Raw genomic sequence first — 12054 nt, forward strand, 5'->3', positions numbered from 1 at the left:
AAGAATATTCAGGGATGAAAATCATCTTGAATTTTAAAAATTATTAATAAAACACTTTATTATAAACTTCTCCAGAATATAAATTGATTTTGTATCAAGACTCTTTGAAACTTTTAGAACTATATGTAACATAAGCTTATTATTATTATTTATTATTATAATGCATTCATTTTCCACTTTCCAACCTAGAAAATATACTGCAAGTTAACAAGAAGGAAAAAATCTAAACTGCTTTATAAAGAAAGCCAAAAAAACCCCCATAAAAATACCCAACTCAAAGCTAAAAACAAATCCAATCAAGAAATAAATTCTGCAAGGCCTATTAACCCTCCAATTTAAAATAAATTATTGCCCAAGAAAAAATAATTCCACCATCATGGCAATTTTAATAAGCCAGAGCCACTCTCCTAAAGGGAAATTTTATCAAATGTAAGAAAAATGTAATTTTCTAGGAAAATGCGGAAAAGGAATTTCCGCGCTGGAGAACAAGCACACTAAGCGCTTCATGTTCACCTGGCCTTTGTCAGAACTCAACTACCTGTTCACATGAGTGATAGGAACATGCATATCACAAAACCAAGCTCCTTAGCTGTGTTTTCAATTTTAACCTTAGGAGAACCAACCACAGAGCTTCAAAGTCCAAGGATAGACTGGTCCCAAAGCATTTCTTCCTGCTCTTTCTTCACCTTGCTCCTTTTTCTCTTTTGTGCACTTCCGGTCCTCCTTCTTAGAGACCAGCTCTCAGCTTTTCCTCTCCTTTCAATGCTTAGGCTTTTCTGTACCGCCCTGTGCAGCGTCTGTTTCCATCTCAGTTTTCTTTCTTTGGATGCTCTCATGCTCTTCCAAATCCACCTCCGCAAGACCTCTTTTCCTCGTATGCTTGGGCCGCTCCTCCTTTGGCTTCTCTTTGCCTTCCTCTGGGTGCCTCCTCCTTTTCTGATGACTGGCTGGATGGGCACCAGTCCTGGCTCCCGAGGAGAGGTGCTCGGGACTTCCAGCATCTGTGCTGGCTGAACCGTGATTATATGCTTGCTGGCTGAGGTTCAGGGGCGCTGGTTTTTCAGAGAAACAGTCTCTACGGTACTGACAGTAGCTCAGAGATTCTAGTCTCAGCCTGTTGTCATGAACTAGGAACCACTGAGGTGGCCGGTTTTCTGCCTGGGAAATATTGCATGGTCGTGGGTAAGTCTGGATGGTTCCAGATGGGAGTCTTTGATCAAATATTCTATACCTGGGCCTGGGATCAACTTTTTCCCTGTACCCACAGCTTTCCAAGTATTCCTCCCTCATCTTTCTGAAACAAGTCTTTGGCTCTAAGCCTCTGACTTTCTGCACTTTAATGTAATCTTCAAGTTCATCTTGAAAAGAGTCATATGACTTAGAATGCTTCATTAGGTTGACAAAAAGGGATTCTCTTTGTCAGGCTGAGGACTGACCGGAGAGATCTGATCATATTTATCTAGTACTTGCTTCAATTTTTCAGCATGAACTACACACAAATAGTGAGACTGTACAACAACTAGGTAGCTCATAATGGACAATCTTTTATTATTCAAATTGGAGCACTACTCCACAGATGCCTTTTAGAAGAAGCACCTGTAATTCAGTCTTTCTTCATTCAATATAGTATCTTCGCTGAGGCAGGGGTGGGATCTACAACTACTGTCCACCTCCCTGCCAACGCCACCGGCTGAAGGACAGGCTGCGGTGGCGGTGGTGGAGAGGCAGTCCTCTTGGATTTTTAATAGTTCCTCAGCATGCAGCAGCACCTTGAGGAGAGCTCAAGTGGCTCACAAAATTGGCCAGAACAGGTTCAGCTGCTGAGAAGGGCTTGCTTGACCTTGCGGTGTCCTGGACCACACGCTGCCAGTGAACGTGATGAAAAGGAGGGATCGAAGTGAGTTCCCGAAAAACACAACAATCGGGCCTGGGCTCTCCGTTTTGCTATTATCAGCCCTTCACTGTCATTTCGTTCATTTGCTTTCTTATTTCCCTATTTGGGTGTAACTTAGGAAAGGGCTTCATGCCAGTAGTGAATGCTTGTCTAGTGTTGCCTGCAGCCTCGGTACTTTTCACTGCCTTATATGGATTGCTTCCTTGAGTCCTTACAAAACCCCAATAAGTAGGTGACTATTTTCCTCATTTTAACCGGTGTGAACATGCAAGCCAAGAGACTTCCCAGAGGTGACATAGCGAGCATGTGGCGGCCATGGATAGAACCAAAGCATCCTAAATGTGAGGTTATTATTTAAGTGAGGTTATTACCCAGTCTGATGGCTCTGCTTGTCTTCACTGGCCTTGGGGTGTGAGGCTCACAGGGAAGGTGCAGAGGCTGGTGTGGAGGTGGCAGGCCCTCTTTCATTCTTTCAGTTTGTGTGTGCCACCTACTCTTTCTGAGCTGTGATTGGAAATACAGATTTTTCGAAAAATTATTGCAGTGAGCTATGCATTACCATGAATCCCGTCCAAGTACTCCCCCTCACTTCAAGCATGCTTATCCCACTGCCCCTGCTCTCTCAGAAGCAGTGTGGAAGTTCTTTTTCATGAATTGTCTTTACTGGCACTGTCATTGCTACCTCAGTGTCCTGATTTGATTCAGAAGTTTCCTTTTCTTGGTCAGTTTGATTTTGGGGAAGAGTCAGAAGTTCCATGAGACTGGAACTGGTGAACAAGGTGGGTGGGGACCCAGGATTGTGTTTTTATGAACTTGTCTTTCTGCTAGATGGCAATTGGCAGCACCAGGCACTGCATTTGCATCTTATCTTATAAAGACACTCAGGAAAGAAGACTTCCAGAACTGCTTTGGAAAGTGGCAAGAATTATGGGGCAAGTATGGTAAAAGAGAGGAGGGAGATTCCAAGGGATTCAGTGTAGTAAGGTTTAAAAGATGTAGACATTCCCAGTATATTGCGTATGTGGTGCCGCGGGTGTCTATCATTCTGCCAGTGCAACTCTCACTCTCTATCTATCCAGAGTCTCATTGTTTTAGGAACAGCTGGATACTGCTGGATTCTCCTCAAGTGATTGGAGCCTAGTCCTCTGCTGGGCTGTCTGGTATCCAAGGAAGGGCCTGGTGAACTTATGGGATGCTCAGGGTGAACAGATCTCGGAGGAGTATGCGTGGTGGCTGGCCATGGGAGACGATGGCAGTGACTTGGCACAGCACAGGGACAACAGCTGTGGGTCACAAATCCATGGGAAACCATGGAGATTGGGCGGGCCCGGAGGGCTGGGCAGCCAGGAGGAGATGAGCCCAGCCCTGGCCTGAGATTCTGGGACTTGCCCTCAGTTTCCAGGACATCATGCAAAGAACAGAGTGGGCTGTCGCTGTGTTAGTGATGAGGGCACAAGTGGGCTTGTAGAGGAGCTTTGCTGCTGGACAGACTACATCAGGAGGCGGGTACAATATTAAAAAGGAAAACTTAACAAAAGAAGAAGAATCCATTTGTTTCTGGCTTTGATTATTTTTGAAGGGAATAACAATTTCCTTGCAAGGGCTGGAAAATAATTACACATGCACACATACACGTGTGTGTGTGTGTGTGTGTGTGTGCATGTGTGTGTGTATGTGCTTGTGCATAAGCTAGTGTAAGGAACTGGGAGAATATTAGACAGCTTTCCTCTGCCCTACAAACCTTCAGAAATGAGAGCACCAACCAGAACTATGATTTAACAACCATGACTCTGTAAGCGCAGTCAATGAGTACAGAAGATTCAATTATTCTTGAGAGATTTAAAGTTATTCAACTAATTTGGCTGTTTTGTATTTTATTGGTGGCCTAGGGCAAATGACTGCGAACTCTAGAAAGCTCCTGGAAAGGGAGCTAGCTGGTCAGCACCCAGCTCCTGCATTTCTGGTGGCTGTTGGAGGCTGCCCCCTCAGCCCATTGCTTAGAAATCTTGCAAGAATCAGACACTGCCACTGTGAAGAAGAGAAAGACTAGTTATAGTAGTACTTGTCACTTGTCCTTTGTTTTTTCCTCAAGAAGATAACCGCAACACAGAGAGAACCCCACTTTTAATTTGTGGAGGAGCATTGCCACACCTGATGAGCGGCTGTGTCCTGAAGACTTACTGAGTGTGACTTTTAGTTCCAATTTTTGGTGACTCGCTATCTTCTAAAATGCTTTTTCTGTTATTTGTAAAATGGAATAATTGATCTCCACCCATGTTATGAAAGTCAATTGCAAAATGCCTGACACACATTTCTAGTTGCTTTTGGAGAAACAAAATATTATCATTGTGTGAACTTGATAGAGCTTAGTGCCTAAGTATGCACTTGTAAGGCACCAGAGTGTGGTAAAGAGACCTGAAATAGACAAACCTAGACTATAATATATGCTGATATAGATTCTCTGGATAATAAAAGTATCTCCCAGAAGGAAATTTCAAAAATCAAGTCCAAAATAAATATTCATATATAACATTTAAATTTTCTTAAATCTTCTTGGCATTTAAAAATCTAAGCCATGGGCTGGGGAGATTGCTTGGCAGTCTGAATACCTGCCTGGCAAGCGCAAGGACCCAGGTTCAATCTGCAGTACCATATGCTGCGCCACCATGCCAGCCACCGAAACAGGGCGTGGTGGCGCACATCTGTCATCCCAGCGCTAGGAAGGCTAAGAAAAGAAGATCACTATGAATCCAACCTGTGTAGTGAGACCCTGTAGCTGATAAATAAATTTAAAAGAAAAATTAAAAAAAATCTAAGTCAATGCTTCCCAAACCTTGTTTGTAATTTATTTTTATTGTTTTAAAATGATATATTCTACAGGAAATAAAAGGTAACTAGTGGATAGTGTATTTGGTGGTCAAATAAGTTAAGGAAATGCTAGCTTGAAAAAGTAAAATAAAATGATTCTCTTTTTGGACATTATGCTCCTTTAAAGGAAATAGTTCACAGCATTTCTAAGCTTCTTTATCCAGGGAATACAATTTGGAAAATGTTATGAATTCAAGTGAATTTATATTTAAAATGACTGCTCAGTTTTTGTTTGCTTAAGTGCCCTTGGTAACTAGTAATACTGAGATTAAATTATTTTGCTATTTTTGTGCTCTTTTCAAAGTAAGAGTGTTTAAAATAATACTTTTGTTGTAGCTCAAAAATCAAATGACAACGAGGCAAGTCCAAAAGTTAAAAGAAGCGCTTTATTTTAGCTGGTACCCAGCGGCGGTCTCCATGCAAGGTGCAAAGAGATGCGCCGAGCATTGACAAGGGGTTAGTATTTAAGCTTGAAAACCACAAAAACAGGGAAGGGGTGGAGAGGAAGAAGTGGCAGGTCATTAGTTCATTAGGTGGTCCTTATTGGGTGGGGTGCTGGAATCAGCAATCATGGGGTACAGCGAGTCATTAGTTTATGGGGTGGTTCTGTTGGGTGGAGGTGCTGAACCGGCAGTCATGAGTACATCGAGTGGGCGCATTGGGCGGGGGTGCTGAAATCACGCAGAGTTCTGCAGGACAAGATAAGGTTTGGGGAACAGATATCCTAAGACTTGAGTCACAGGGGTGAGGAATTGGAGGAATTGGGAAATTGGAGGAGGAATTGGGGGGGTTGGCGCATGCATAACAGGAACTCAGCGAGGTTAGAAGGGCAACAAAATGGAGTCAATTTTAACGGGGTATAACAACTTTAATATCCTTTCTGGGGAATTTTGCAACATGCATATTACATAAATATGTAACTGACCATATAATACACAGTTCTGTTCTTATGTACAGGGATATTTTCTTGATACACAGACGAGCATTTATAGGCTTACATGAATGGAGTGTAATCCTTCTTCTGAGTTATTTTTTGGGCCTTCCATCTGCCCAAGTCTAAATTCACCCTTCTTTTGCTCTGCCCTTATAAACTGAAATGAGAGATAGATGACTTTAGGAGAAATAGCAAGATAAGTATTATTAATGATGCCTCATAAATCTTTCAGTTTATCAAGATTTCTTACCTATAATGTGTTTAACAAATCACTTCAGAGCCCGTGAAATTAAAAGAAAATCCTGTGAAAAGCCATGATATTGCAGTTATTTTTTATAAAAAAATTCCAATGAATATTAGGGTCCTAAGATATCCTGTCGGAGGTGTCCTCTCTGCCAGGCACTGCCGCACTTGAGGCTGGAGGGAATGTCTGGACTTGGCTGCTAGAGACCCGCGCGTCGGGGACTAGAGCAATAGCGCCGTCCGTTGGACCTCACAGCGGCTCAGCCCCCATCGGATTCCGAGCAGAAATGTTGACTCTGCTGGTGGTTTTTTAACTATGCGAGAATTTGGAAATGTATATATTGGCCAGATATTTTCACGTGGACGTTATAGATCAGGGCTGGGAGTGGGGCTCTCTGGCAAAGCACTTGCCTAGAACATGCGAGGCCCTGGGCTTGGTTCGTAGCGCTATAAAAAGTCTTCTTCTTTCTATTTTACATATCATGAAGAGCACAAACAGCTTACTCAAGAATCTCCAGATGCTAGTGACAGGCAGCCATGAAAGATATCTAAATCCCAAACCAGTAATAAAAACCATTTCAGTTTAGAAGCATGATTGGTTTCCATCATATTCTTTTGGGGATATTTGGCATTTGGCCTTCATAGTAGGTAGTATGTTTGAAGAGAAATCATTGAATATTTATCTCCTCTGGATAAATAGCCCAACATGTTTCCAGAAATATGTTTGTTTGGTTGTGGGCTCTTCCTGGGGTGAAGGACAGAGGCTCTTCTACAGACTGTTTGTCATCGAATGCCTGGAAACAAAGAGACAGAAGCATGAAATGGACTGAGAGAAAATGTTCTCCCCAGGACTGCAGGCTGCCTCTGGGAGTCACTCGTCCAAGCGTCTCCACCGTCTCCATTGCTGTATCTTCCTGGCACTTGTCACAAAACTCCAGAGGAAAATGTTTTCTTGTCACTTCCTTCCCCAGGAGAAATTTGAAACGTTGATCACTTTCCCATTACAGGAGCAGTGCTCATTGAAAGGAAGCACTTTCTCATCCTACTCAAAACAATCCCTAAGCAACCCAGGAGACTAAAGCGACCCACTCATCCGATGGAACTGTGTGTGGTCCCTGATGCCCTGAGATGAAGCAATGGAAAGACAGAATGACAGGACCCTCCCATCAGCAGCAGGTAACTGGGGCTAGGGCCATCCATACAGCAGTGGTACCCTGGGCCTCTAGCAAAGAAAACAAAAGAGCACTTGTTTTCCTTTTTCTTTTTTTGGAGACAGGTTCTTACTTTGTGGTTCTGGCTGGCTTTGAACTCCCTGTGTAGCCCAGGCTGGCCTTGAGTGTGTGGCGGTCCTCCTGCCCCAGCCTCCTGAGTGCTGGGAGTACAGGTGTGTGCCGCTACAATATTAGGGCGGTGGCACTTCAGACTCCAGCCTCCAGGGGTCGTAGCTGTGTACATCAGCCTTGAGCTAAATGCACACTCAATTGAAGATGCCTCCAAAGTTAGTATTTAAAGCAAACGCAAGAACAGGATCTGCCACCCTGTGTCTGTGTCTGTCTTTGTCAGTATTGCATTATGTAATCATTTACTAACTGCACTGAGGCCAAATAATCAGAAGATAATAACAAGAATCAACTTTTGCTGAAAACTTATCATTAGCCAGATACTACAAGTTCTGTCTTTACATGTATTATCTCACACAACCTTCACAGGAATGGAGTTTCTATTGTCACTTCCATTTTGTAGATAAAGAGACCGAGGCACAGAGAAATAGTGTGCTTAAGGCCACACAGCTAGTAGATGAATGGTAGGCATGATTTTTCCAAAGGCAGTTAGTCCAGCTTGAGAATCTACGTTTGTAGTGTTTTTCAAAATGAGTTTTAGTTACATACTAGCTTCACACAAGGAAGAGTTTTGCTTGGCACTGAGGACACATACATACTCTAACTCTGATGCTTCACGTCTCAGTACCAAACTCAATCACTTCTTTATGTTGGTTGCCTTTAGGTTGCTTGAACACAATACCTGACATGTGCAACGGAAAGGGGAAAGGGTTGGCTTTGACCTAAAGCTTTGGAGTTTTTATCACAGGACTGGCTGGTTCTAAGGAGGAAGCATCATGGGAGAAGGGTCGGATAGCCCTCACCTCAAGGCAGACAGGAAGCAGAGGGTAGAGGAGGAAGCTGGAGAGCAGGAAGGGGCTTGGGCCAGGCTGTCTCTTCAGATGCACGCCCCAGGGACCTATCCATCTCCAGAGAGGCCCTCCTCCTAATAGTACATTCCGCTCTAAACTCATCAATGGGTTAATCAACTGCGAAGTTTACTAGTCCTCCAATTGAGTTCTCCCAACAGGCCCCATCTCTGAATGCATGAGCCTTTTGGGTGCATCGTTGATCCAAAGCGTGGTGCCCTCCCACACTAGCTTCCTTACCACTGATAACAAAAAACATGAGTGGAGCGAGCCTGGCAAGGGCAGGACAGTGGTAGGTGTGGGAAAGCCCAGAGATTCTCCCCGGAACTCACCTTCTAGCATGCTACCATTCAGGGGGAAATATGGCCTGGACACTTGAAAGATAAAGATCCTTCCAGAAAGTCTGCACTATGTGCTGTTGAGGAAAGAATATAGACAATAAGGGTTTTCTATCAGTTGCAGTATTTTAAAAAGTGGTAAAAATACCTGGAATGGAGACTCATGAGAAGGCGCACCCGCAACCCCTGGAGCGTCCCTTCCTCAAGCATCATGACAATGTCTCAGTCACTCTGGAGAAACCTGGTGCCCATTTTGGTGCTTGCCTGTGCTGGAACAAGGATCAAATCCTTGCTGTGTTATTTATACCACACTCACTCTTGGTGAATCAGCCACCTTGCCTGCATTATGCTCTAACCACTTTCCTCAGCTTGCTGTGTTAGCTTTGAAAGGTAACCAGGTTCTAGCAGAGCTCTTAGCTCTTGGCTTTTCCTAAGTGTTCAGTACAAGTCCAGGAGTTTGAGAAGTGGACAGAAGAGCTGGCTGGCTCCGTTGGCTTTATGTAGCAATCCTGTGGGCATTTGGAGAGGCACACGCTATTTAGGAATTTATTCCATGCTATAATGTGGTTTAATGGCGTGTGATCTCTCCAGTGACAAACTTCTCTACCGGGAGCCCTGTGGGTGCAGCTGTGAATTCAGTTGGGTGTCAGGGCCCCCAGAGATGTAAGCTGCTGGAATGAACCCAGATTTCAACTCAAAACAAGCTGTCATCAGGCATCTGCTGGTTCTTCTCACTTCTGCAGACTGAGCAAAGCATTGTCCTGAAAAGTTGGCCCATGAAAAATTCCTGATTATTCCCAACTGGTTTTTAATTTGTATATGCAACTGAAATCAGGAACACTTCATGTTCTCTTACACTTGATTCTCCTTGGTTCCTGGGGACCTGGTTTTCTTTTTCTCACACTGCTGCAGCACCCACACCCACCTGCCTTTGTTGTCTGGCTCTTTTTTCACAGATGTTCCTGGGAGCAAACTGCCAGGATGAGTGACCCCCAAACAGACTCATCACAGTGTTCACTTTCCTGCCGCTGAGTGGGAAGGTGGAGGAGGAGGGTGCTTTCTCTTTGTGTGGGTGGGAACTCACAGGAAGGTCATTTTAACCTTCAACCTTCCACCATAGCCATGGTCAAGTCCACCACAATTCTATAGCAATCTCTCCTGGTACAATCCTGATATGAAGCAGCTCAAAGGGTCTTGACATTTATGGTTCTGTTGAGGCCTATAGCTGATCTCTAACCTTCCCACTCTGTGCCTGGCAGGCTTTCCCCCTTTCCTGCCTCCTCTGTCGTCTGGCTGACAAAGAAGAGATAAAGAGAACCTTGGTTCATTTTCTGGTGCTATAACTGTAGAGTCAAGACTGTGTACTTCATGAAGAAAAAGTTAATTTTGGCTCCCAGTTCTGAATGCTGCAAAGACTGGGTGGCTATATCTCAGGAGAGCTTTGTGCCACATTCTAGCATGACGCAGAAGTGGAAGGGAGAAAAGAGAGGTAACTCTTACTGTAGCTAGACATCCTCAAAGGAAAGGCACTGATCCATCTAGGAGAGCTTGGCCTGAGGACCCCAGGCCTGCCACTAGGCCCTGCCTCCCAACACCGCCTCCTGGGCACCACACCCAGTATGAGTTTCAGTGAGATCAGAGTCCATTCAAACCACAGTAAGGGAAGGGAGGACTAAGTCAGTTGTGAGTCTTGCTGGATAATGTCTAAGCATTTCAGGTTCTGTCTTCTGGGAGCAACTGTGGCACAATGCTCAGTTAGGGCCCAGGAGTCTGAGGAATGGAAGCGTGAGTTCTTTTCCCTTCTTAGCAGTGTCTCTGTGCCTCAGTTTCCTTAGATGCAAAATGGGGGAAATAACCTGTAAAACTTGCTTAAGCAGTGCATGAGATTGGCAAATAAAGAGCTCAGGAAAGTGACTGGCACATACAAGGCACTAATTTTATCATCTGATGACAGTTTTGCCTCAAGACAACTAGGAACTATTACAGAAGACCCAAAGCTATTATGGGCTACTGGACTCTTTTAGAATATTTTGCTGAGTTTACACACCTATAATATTCAATAACGGAACTTAAAAAAATTGGGATATAACTATGAATGTCCATTTTGTATCTGTGTATTCAAAGTGGTTGGGATAGATATATAGTTGCATTCTCTTAATGAATAGAATGATTTGTTCTAATGGTGTTTGTAAGTAGGATCACAAGTCTGCATCTTGTACAGCAATTAACCACTAAGAAGAATATATGCAGTGTATTATTTGTTGAAACTGTACTTTCGATTTGATTTGAAACTGTCTCATTGCTATATGTTTATCAATAAAACTTTGAAAAGAAAAAAAAAAGACAACTAGGAAGTTGGAGCTGGGCCACAGAAGTCACCTCGCTCACCTAGGAGGGCTTGAGCAGGTGCCTAGACATGCAGGAGAAGGTAAATTGCTTCTGGTATCTCACTCCCTTTGGCCTCAGTTGGTCTCTGTCGTTGGCCTAGACCTCCATCTTCTGTCCATTCATCTACACACACACACACACACACACACACACACACACACACACACACCCCTATCCTCACCAAAGGGCCTGGCTCACCTTCAGGAAGTGATGGGATACTAGAAGGGACTGATAACCTCTGAATATTGCCACAGGCAGCAGCCTATTCTGACAGAAGTCTGGAAACACTAAAAAGTAAAAAGGCCTTTCAATGGCATTTATTTATTTATTTACTTATTTATTTATTATTTGAGACAGGGTTTCATTGTGCAGCTCAGACTGGCTCTGAGCTCATTTTGTAGCCCAGGTGGCCTCCAACTCACAACAATCCTTCTGTCTTAGCCTTCCATATGCTAGGATTACGGGTGTGTGGTACTACACTCGGCTTCAATGACATTTTAAAGAGAAACCTGTTTTAAGTCTGCAAATTATAGCCTCCAGGAGGGTACATATGGAGTCTTGGGCCCTGGGGCTACCATATTTGTGGAGTGGGCAGTGAGTTTTGTGTGGATCGAAAGCACCCTGACCTGTGTCTGCACCCTTCTCATTGATGGGCCAGAACATAGGCACAGGAGTGCGATTGGTTTTGCTGCCCTCACCTTACCTGGCTTTTTTTAAAATTTTTTTTATTTTTAATACTTTTATTGAGAAACAAACAGCAAGAGACAGTTTCAAAGCCAATTAGTAGGACAGTTTCAATAATTAATATACTGCATATTGCATATTGTTGTCTTCTTTTTTATTTTTTTGCCATAGCTTTATTGATAAACAAATAGCAATGAGACAGTTTCAAATCAAATCACTAGGACAGTTTCAATAATTAACACCCTGCATACATTCTTCTTAGTGGTTAATTGCTGTACAAGATGCGGACTTGATATCTTATTTACAAACACCATTAGAACAAATCATTCTATTCATTAACGGAATGTAACTATATATCTATCCCAACCACTTTGAATACACAGATACAAAATGGACATTCATCTGTATCCCCTTTTTTGTTAAGTTCCGTTGTTGAATATTATAGGTGTGTAAACTCAGCAAAATATTCTAAAAGAGTCCAGTAGCCCATAATAGTATTGGGTCTTCTGCTTAACTG

The 12054-nt window shown here is 43.4% G+C and overlaps 1 pseudogene; it reads right to left on the bottom strand.

The window, feature by feature from the left end:
- Positions 1 to 510: 510 nt before the first annotated feature.
- LOC101564072 lies at positions 511 to 1392 on the bottom strand (annotated as a pseudogene).
- Positions 1393 to 12054: the final 10662 nt, after the last annotated feature.

The sequence above is a fragment of the Octodon degus genome, unplaced genomic scaffold, assembly GCF_000260255.1.
Source record: "Octodon degus isolate 3935 unplaced genomic scaffold, OctDeg1.0 scaffold00075, whole genome shotgun sequence".
Lineage (NCBI taxonomy): Eukaryota > Metazoa > Chordata > Mammalia > Rodentia > Octodontidae > Octodon > Octodon degus.